This window comes from Pteropus alecto, unplaced genomic scaffold (genome assembly GCF_000325575.1).
Source record: "Pteropus alecto unplaced genomic scaffold, ASM32557v1 scaffold237, whole genome shotgun sequence".
Lineage (NCBI taxonomy): Eukaryota > Metazoa > Chordata > Mammalia > Chiroptera > Pteropodidae > Pteropus > Pteropus alecto.
In genome coordinates this window covers 1,392,961-1,401,298 of record NW_006440624.1, presented here as the reverse complement: position 1 = coordinate 1,401,298, position 8,338 = coordinate 1,392,961, and the positions used below count along the sequence as shown (strand labels likewise).

The 8,338-nt window shown below is 37.9% G+C and overlaps 1 pseudogene; it reads left to right on the top strand.

Moving 5' to 3' along the window:
* Nucleotides 1-814: 814 nt before the first annotated feature.
* Nucleotides 815-2,954, top strand: LOC102895515 (annotated as a pseudogene).
* Nucleotides 2,955-8,338: the final 5,384 nt, after the last annotated feature.

Below are 8,338 nucleotides of genomic sequence, written 5' to 3'. Positions count from 1 at the left end.
TTCCCTTTGGTTATGCCTTGGAGACTTTTTCCATTTCCTTGAGTAGGGAGTTCTATTTCATAGTTAGAATGCGGTTTTTCACTTATGGCTGTATATTTAAATCACTTGGAAACTGTATAAAATTATAAATGTCCCACTACAGATCAATTAAAGGGAATATCTGGGGATGGTGAGCAAGTGTCAGCGTAAAGCTCCCCAGGTGATTCTAATGGGCACCTAGAGCTAAAGAGCCACTGCTTAATCACAGTGCTTCTCAAACACTAAGGTTAGTCATCTACATGTCTTGTTAAAATTCAGATTCTGAGTCATGTGTGAGGCAGGGCCTGAGATCCCACATGTCTAGACAACCATACTTGGAGTAGCAAGGCTTTTGAAGTCCTTGATTCTTTCTCAATGGTTTTACCCTCACATTGAAACATGTCTTTTCTAATTTGTCACCTTTCTTAATCGATATTCATCAAATATAAATTTTATAAATATGATTTCTCTCTCCCGTTAAATAGCAAGCAACAATCCTGGTGAGTTGTGGCATTGGGCTTCCTGTTTTCACACCATGTGAATGTTAGAGTTGAATGGAGCCATAGAGATGATCTGGTAGTTTCAGGTGTGCTTCCCAGAACTTGGAGGCCTGGGAAGCACACTTGGAAAGTGTGGAGAAGTGAGTAGGTGCAGACAAGGCCGAAAGCCTCGTTTTTGTTCCAATAAGAAAATTGTACGTTTTTGGTTTGTTTTATCCTTCAATGTGCTATTTCAATTGAAAAGATTTTTCAGCTGAAAAAACTGTAGTAAAACCACTTATTTTGTCATTTTGAAGATGAAAGCCAGAGGCACAGGTGGTAAGTAATATATTTAAGTTCATTATCAATGACAAATTTATAAGGTTCTGAGAATAAAAAAAATCACTGGCAACACTAAGTTATAGCACCTGCTAATTTTACAGTATGAAAAGGGATAAAACTACCTCATGGTCATTTTGCTTTTAGTGTATTAACATGCCTGTCACATTGGAGTTTATTTATAGGCGAATCATCAAAGATATGAGATCATTTCACAATACTTGTATGACCCCAAGTATATAGAAGATAATGCAATAAACCAGGAAATTAAAAGACTAAATTGTCTACAAATACCCAACAATTCAGCAAATGAGCAGAAAGCAAAGCAAATACTGTCATTCCCTTCCATTTATTTCTTCCAGCTGTTCTAAGGACTCATAATCTTGTATACTAATTAGAAGTTACTGCATACAGTATTTTTCATAAATTTGTAATTATCCTCGATTTTATCTTCTCTCCCTTTCAGAGAGAGGGAGAGAAGATAAAAGGGAGAAAGGGAGAGAAGATAAAATCAAGGATAATTACAAATTTATGAAAATTTATGCACAGTAGGGGTAAAGATTTGGTCTTGTCTTGCTGTAGTTACCCTCTACAGTGGTCAAGAGCATCATGCACTATGGCCATTGGGCAATGCCCAGCAAAACCATACTTAAGTAAATACTATAAACAAAGGAAACTTAACAAGAAATTGACAAAGGAAGATTTGGTATATATGCTCCTCCTTGATGCCTGTGATAGGCTTTGCTCATTTTTGTTTGGAGAAAAAGAGATGCAAAGGCTATCTGCTGATCCCTAAAACAACTCATTTGGAACCATGGTTTCAAATGTAGGAAAATGTATGAGTGACTTTCTAGGTAGCAGCAAATCCAGGCTAGGGAGGAAATAGGCATATCTGTCTTCTGTGGTCTATGATGTGTTATCATTACATGTGCTATTAGAGCACAACTCCATGAATTTTATGTTTTTTTTTTTTTTTTTTAATCTGATTTTATGTTTGAATTTATAGGGCACTAATCTTATAGTATCTTATTTCAACACACTTAAAACATTTAAACTAAAAAATTTGAGTTCCACGGGGAGCGGAGAGCGGAGAGTGGACCCCAGGGAGCCCTGAGCAGCCCTACTGCTGTCACCGCCTAGTTACCTCACACCCCAACCTCAGGAGGAACCGCAGTCACCATCACCGCAACCATTAGCGGCGAGGCGGAGACCCAGCAGCCACTCGCGGACCTGCGTTCAGCGCAGCCCACACCAAGCCCGGCACCAGCCGCAGCGCGCAGGGCTCTGCGACCCCGCGGCCTCAAATCTGGGGCGCCTACCATAGGGGACTAGAAGGTCATCGCAGCGAAGCTTATGGGAACAGTAAAATGGTTCAATGTAAAAAATGGATATGGTTGATTCATCAACAGGAATGACACCAGACTGCCAGGAAGTACCTTCGTAGCGTAGGAGACGGAGAGACTGTGGAGTCTGATGCTGTCACAGGAGAAAGGGGTGCGGAGGCTGCAAGTGTCACAGATCCTGGTGGGCTTCCAGGGTGAGGCCGAAACACGTAGCAGACCATAACCATTATAGAGTCTATCCTCGTCTCAGGGGTCCTCCACGCGATTACCAGCAGAATTACCAGAATAGTGAGAGTGGGGGAAAATATTAGGGATCGGAGCGGGCTCCCCAAAGCCTGGCCTATCAGTGCCGGCTGTGTGGTAGGCGACGGTTCCCACCTTACTACCTGCAGAGAGACCACAGTATTCTAACCTTCCCGAGGGTGCTGACAACCAGGGTGCAGGAGAACAAGGTAGACCAGTGAGACAGAATATGTGTCGGGGCTGCAGACCACAATTCTGCAGGAGACCTCCTCTCTAAAGACAGCTTAGAGAGAGAGGATGGCAATGAAGAAGATAAGGAAAATCAAGATGAGACCCAAAGTCAGCAGCCACCTCAACAGTGGTACATCTGTAACTTCAATTACCGAGGCAGACGCTCAGAAAACCCTGAAGCACAAGATGGCAAAGAGACAAAACCGCTGATCCAACAGCTGAGAATTCCTCTGCGCCAGAGGCTGAGCAGTGCAGGGCTGAGCAAACGCTGGCCTATCATCTCTACCATCATCCAGCATAGTCATCCAACAAGGAGAAATTAATATGAAATTCTAGCAACAAAAAATAAACAAAAATTGGAGCAAAAGACCTTAAAGGCTTTGCTTTTCGCCTGTTGACCAGATAACTAGAACTAACTGCATTATCTATGCAGCCTGGGTTTTTATTGTTTTTACCTAAAGACATTGTTTTGAACAAAAGTTTTTGTCATTTTTAATTTGTAATAAAAGTTTACAACTTGACTTTTTTTTCCAAAAAGTCAACAAACATCAAGCATTGCCAAAAAAAATTAGTTTATGTTTGTGTTTCAGTCAATGGCATATACATAATGCAAATATTGTTTATCTTATGAGCAAATGCCTCTGTATATGTATATAAAATATGATGGATGGGTTGGCAGGATCAGTAAATCCTGCTTTTTCAGGAAAGGACTTTTCAACTCTGCAATCTTCCTTTAGGTCTGTTCTGCATTCTTTTGTGATTCATCCATCAGTATGATTCTATCTACTTCTGTGAATTTGCAAAACTACTTGATATACTGGTCACTACCTCCTGCCCTCAACAATGTTATGTATTTATTGCAATTTGCACATTTGGATTTATAATTTCAATGTGAATGTGAGAGAGGAGATATTAGAATTGTTCCTACAAATATTTTATATATTTTTAATTAAAAAATTGTATTATACATCTTTGTTTCATGCCACATATTACTTCAGCTTCCCAAGCATAAGTATTAAATAATGGCAAATTAATTACAAAATTATTTGGAGATTAAATTGATGTAAACATAAGGCAAAAAGACATAAAGCCATAAAATCATAGAACATTAGTGTTTTGTGTGTGTGTGTGTGGTTTATTAGATTCTCAAGGACAAAAGTTAAAGTTCTGGAATTTGCAGGAGTAGTAGTCTAGCAAGTTGCAGATAACCTACTTCACTCTCCACTTCATTTTGAGCATTGGGATAAGTCTGTGTGATCAAGAGATAGCCCAAGTTTCTCACTGCTCTCTTTGTCTATAATCGTTCTCAGCACACAGATTTTAAATTAACAGCCTTGGTCAGAAAGCCCCAGACAAAATTCTTTTTTGTCCATTTGTTCTGTTGGTAGCCATTGTCTTAGGCCTGCCAGCCTGAGCAACCTTTAACTCTGCCACCCTGAGCTCATAATTTCAAGGTTCTTCATATTCATCCAATGCTCTCCTTAGGCGAAATTAGAGTTTGTATCATCTTTTGTGGTTATATGACATTTATTGAACTTAATCCTGGAAAATTCAAAATTGTGTTCCGTGGGAAACATAATTCTCCTTCCTTCTTTCACAACAATAAATATTAGGAAATTCTGAGAGAAACATCCTGACGAGGATATGCACAGACAAGCTTACATTTCTATGATTTCACCAGATTCTGTTCTGAAATCAGTTGTTACACTTAATTCAATTCAGAACATGTTGATTCCCTGCTCTATATTTAGCATGGGATTGAGAAATGGGGCTGCACAGGCTATGTAAACCATAAGTATTAAGTCAACAAGCTTACCATTTTGCTAGGGAAACAAACAAAAAAAATCCCCATGGAATGGTTAAGAAACTATATGACAGCATGTGGCCAGATTCTAATATAACTGCTACACACAATATATACTGTAAGATTCCACAAAACGAAAGAATCATTTGTTTCCGAGTTTCACACTCAAGAAGGAGTTCAAAGGATGTGACTCAGCTTCTGTGAAAAGGGGAAAAGTATGTGCCCAGTATACTCAATATAAATTGAAGGAAATTATATTTTTCATGCTACTGTATGTGGACTGGCACTGCATGACCCAAACCTTGAGGGAAAACAAAGGGACCCTGGGCTAAATGCTGAACTAGAAATCTAATAAACTCAGTAGATAATAGATTCATAAAGGAGGGATAGTCAGTGGAAACCCACTGTCTCTGGAAATGATGAGGGACAATTAAAAGGCAGCTCAGGTCCTTCATTCTCTAACTTAGAGACAGAAATATCAATAGATGTCAGACTTAACATGCTTTTCAAATGCATAAAATGAGTAGAGATTTTAGAAATCTCTCCAATACTTATATTAATCTGTATTTCAAAACAATATAGTTGCCTTTGTTATTGCTTTAAAAGAGAATTTATAGATATTGATAAAGAACAAGTCCGTTTTTTTTTAAAAAGCTTTCAACTTGAAAAAACTCATCTGACTTCTAATTTATACTGAAAGTCTACCCTATCACTTCTATAATACCCTTTAATCTTTTTTTCCTTTGCCAATAATATGGTACTCTGTCAGAATGATCTCTTTTACTATCCACCTCAAATTGAGAACTGTTGCAAGACAGTTTCTAATTAATTTCCCATAGAAAACAGAAAAGAACAGCTAAGTCTCATCCTTGTGTTCTCCTGAGTATCTATCAAGTATTGGAGATAAACCAAGATAATACAGTGAGTAAATATACCACCTGCAGTTCTTGTTGTAGGCTTAAAATAACAGCAGTAGTAACAATACCAAATGCTCATTTTTAATTAAAAAGGCAATGTGTTTTTTTGAAAGTGTTTCCTTCCCTTTTAACCCAATTTATTAGCAGTGTCATCCGCAAAAACAACAACAACAAAATATTTCAACCTATTTCTTCCACAAACCATGCCAACATTTGTTACCATGATCCTGCTTGACTATATGGGATTTTCCTCTACAATTCGTTTGCCCCAATTATTGTTTTAAGTCTGTAAAATAATAAAGCATTGTCTTAAAAATGTTTCAAATCATGCAAAGAGAGTACTCATGTCGGATTAGCTCATCAAAATAACAATTTAAATATTTTAGATTATTCTCTCTCTTCCTCCCACTGCCTTTCAATCTCTAAATATACATGTTTTTCTCTATGTAAGCTTTCAATTATGTATCCATTTTAAATAAAGCCACCGCAAAACAATTGTAAAATTCTTTTTTTTTCTGGATTGTGCCTTTGTCACTTACTTCCATATAAACTGAAATAATCTTCATTTTCTAATCATACTACCACCATAATCTACCATATCAGCCTGTTAATTACCAAGTAAAATTTCTGTTATTTGGCATATGAAATTTAAGTCTCAACAAAAGAGTTGAGTTTCTGATCTCTAACAGGAGAAAGTCCCCGAAAGGACAATGGGTATGTGTTGTAAGGTAAAAGATAAACTCCTTGGGAGTAGTAATTCAAATGATAAGTGAAGAAAGTGTTCTCAGAAGGTAGGAATGATCAATTGCAGGAATGTTCATAAAAGGTCTAATAAAATAAGGCCTGATTATGGGCCATGGGATAACAACATGGTGGTCATGACCTTGACCAGAGCACTTTCAGTGGAGTGGTAGGGATAAAAGGTTGACTGAAATGGTCTCCATGAGAATGACTAGAAGTGGAGACACTGTCTTTAAATAACCTCTTGAGAATTTTGTTGTAAAGAGAAGCAGAGGGACCTGGAAAGAAATGAAAGGTCAAGAGAAAGTTTTTGTTTGTTTTTAGGATTACAAAATGTTTGATTCTCAAGACATTATTCAGCAAGGAATGGTATGGGCAATTTATGATGCATGGGAGAAAGGGAATAATCATGGGATGGAATTCCTTGAATGGGTGAGGATGACAGCCAGTTGTAATGAAACATAGTATTTGGTTTTGGTATTTCCCAGATAAAAGCTCTGTAGGTGGGGGAATTCTCCCTACAAAGCAAGAGAACAAGGCATGAAGCTCCAGGGAAGAGACTTAGAGGCAAAGATAATAGCAAGTGTAAAAGCCCAAAGGCAAGAGTAGGGACATTTTTTTCCTTTAAAATGTCCTTTTTAGTCCATTATGATAGGTTTATAAGAGCAAATTTTGTATGGAAGCAATCTGTTCCATACATTGATTCAACAAATATTTATTGAGCGACATCACACCAAAGAGGACTTCCTACCAGGAACAATGCAACTTCAGTAAAAATGAGGCTGAGAGTGATGGATCAAAGCAGAAACTGAACATGCACAAAAGTGGCCAGAGGAGTGAGGCCTCACTTTAGCCAGGGAATGGCCGTATGTATTTTATGTAGGAATAAATTAGCCAACAAATTAGCCCAAACTGTACATGTGTCACACAGAAGGCCCATGAAACCAGATTACACTAAGACATTTTCACACATCAAGTAAGAAATTTTCTGCTTCCCTACCTCTTCTTCACCCCAAACATGCCAATGTCTCCTTACCTGATCCTGGAGGAGCCAGGCATAGCAGCTGGCCAGTGAGGGAGATGAAAGGAGAAATCAAGAGGCAATCACATTTCCACTGTCTGCTGTAGTTTTCTCTGCCTTGAATGCACATGAGCTGTGAGGGAAACAGTTTAATTTGAAAAGGTTTGAAAGTTATACTTGACTGTACTAAAATTTTTAATACCCGGAAAAACAGGTTATTAGCTGAGAATGACTAGAGATGTTGTGGGACCTCCTAGAGATAAACGCAACTCATCGATAAAACATATCTCATTTTTGTTTAACTGCCATCAGTTGGTAAAGACCATGGTGATCACTATATAGCTAAACATATCAAAAACTACCATTGAAAGAGTTTAACCACTGTTTGTTGTATAAAGGCAGCAAGTATATTTTTACTTAATGAAATCTACTCTACCAGAAGGCCCAAAGCAGACAAAATACTGTGACTAAATATAGCCATGTTTTATTCTGAAAAGATTTCAAGAGGAAATAAGGAGAAATATGAAAATAGGAAAAGAAAAAAAAATGGAATAATAAGAACCTATACATACAAGGAAGACCTGTATATTCTAGCTGGTTATAAAGACCATTCGAATCTGGTTCCAACTTCCTTCCTCTTACTGACTTCTCTCTCTTTCTGTCATCTTCCTGACATGATGAGTTCCTCCCTCTTGTGTGAATATACCAGCTTCCTTCCTCATAGTCCTGTGTCCAGAACATTGCTGAGTCTGGAATGGCTTTTCCTGCCAGTACCTTGTTTATGCCTCTGCCACTTCTGCCTTCAGCATCTGAGTTAAATGTCACTCTTTCAGTGAAAATGCCCTTATCTCCTTTAGACTAAGTTGGACATTCTAGACTCCGCCTTCTAAGTTGTTATTCTCTTTCTAGTTCACTGTAGATACATTTCCCCTCCTGCACTAAACCTATCTGTTGACATACTTATCTTCTCCACTAAATTCAGAGTTGCTTAGAGACAGCTCTGTGTCCAATTTATTTAATCTCCAGCATCTGGTATAGTTCTTCACATATTCGATGATCAGAAGTGTTTATTTAATTAATTAACAATGATCTTCCAAGCAGCTAATCACAGAATAAAGAAGAAATCACACTTCTGGTACATGTCAGTGTTAGGTTCTAAACTCCATTCAGTTATTAATTTTTTTGAGGACTCTCAACAGCAG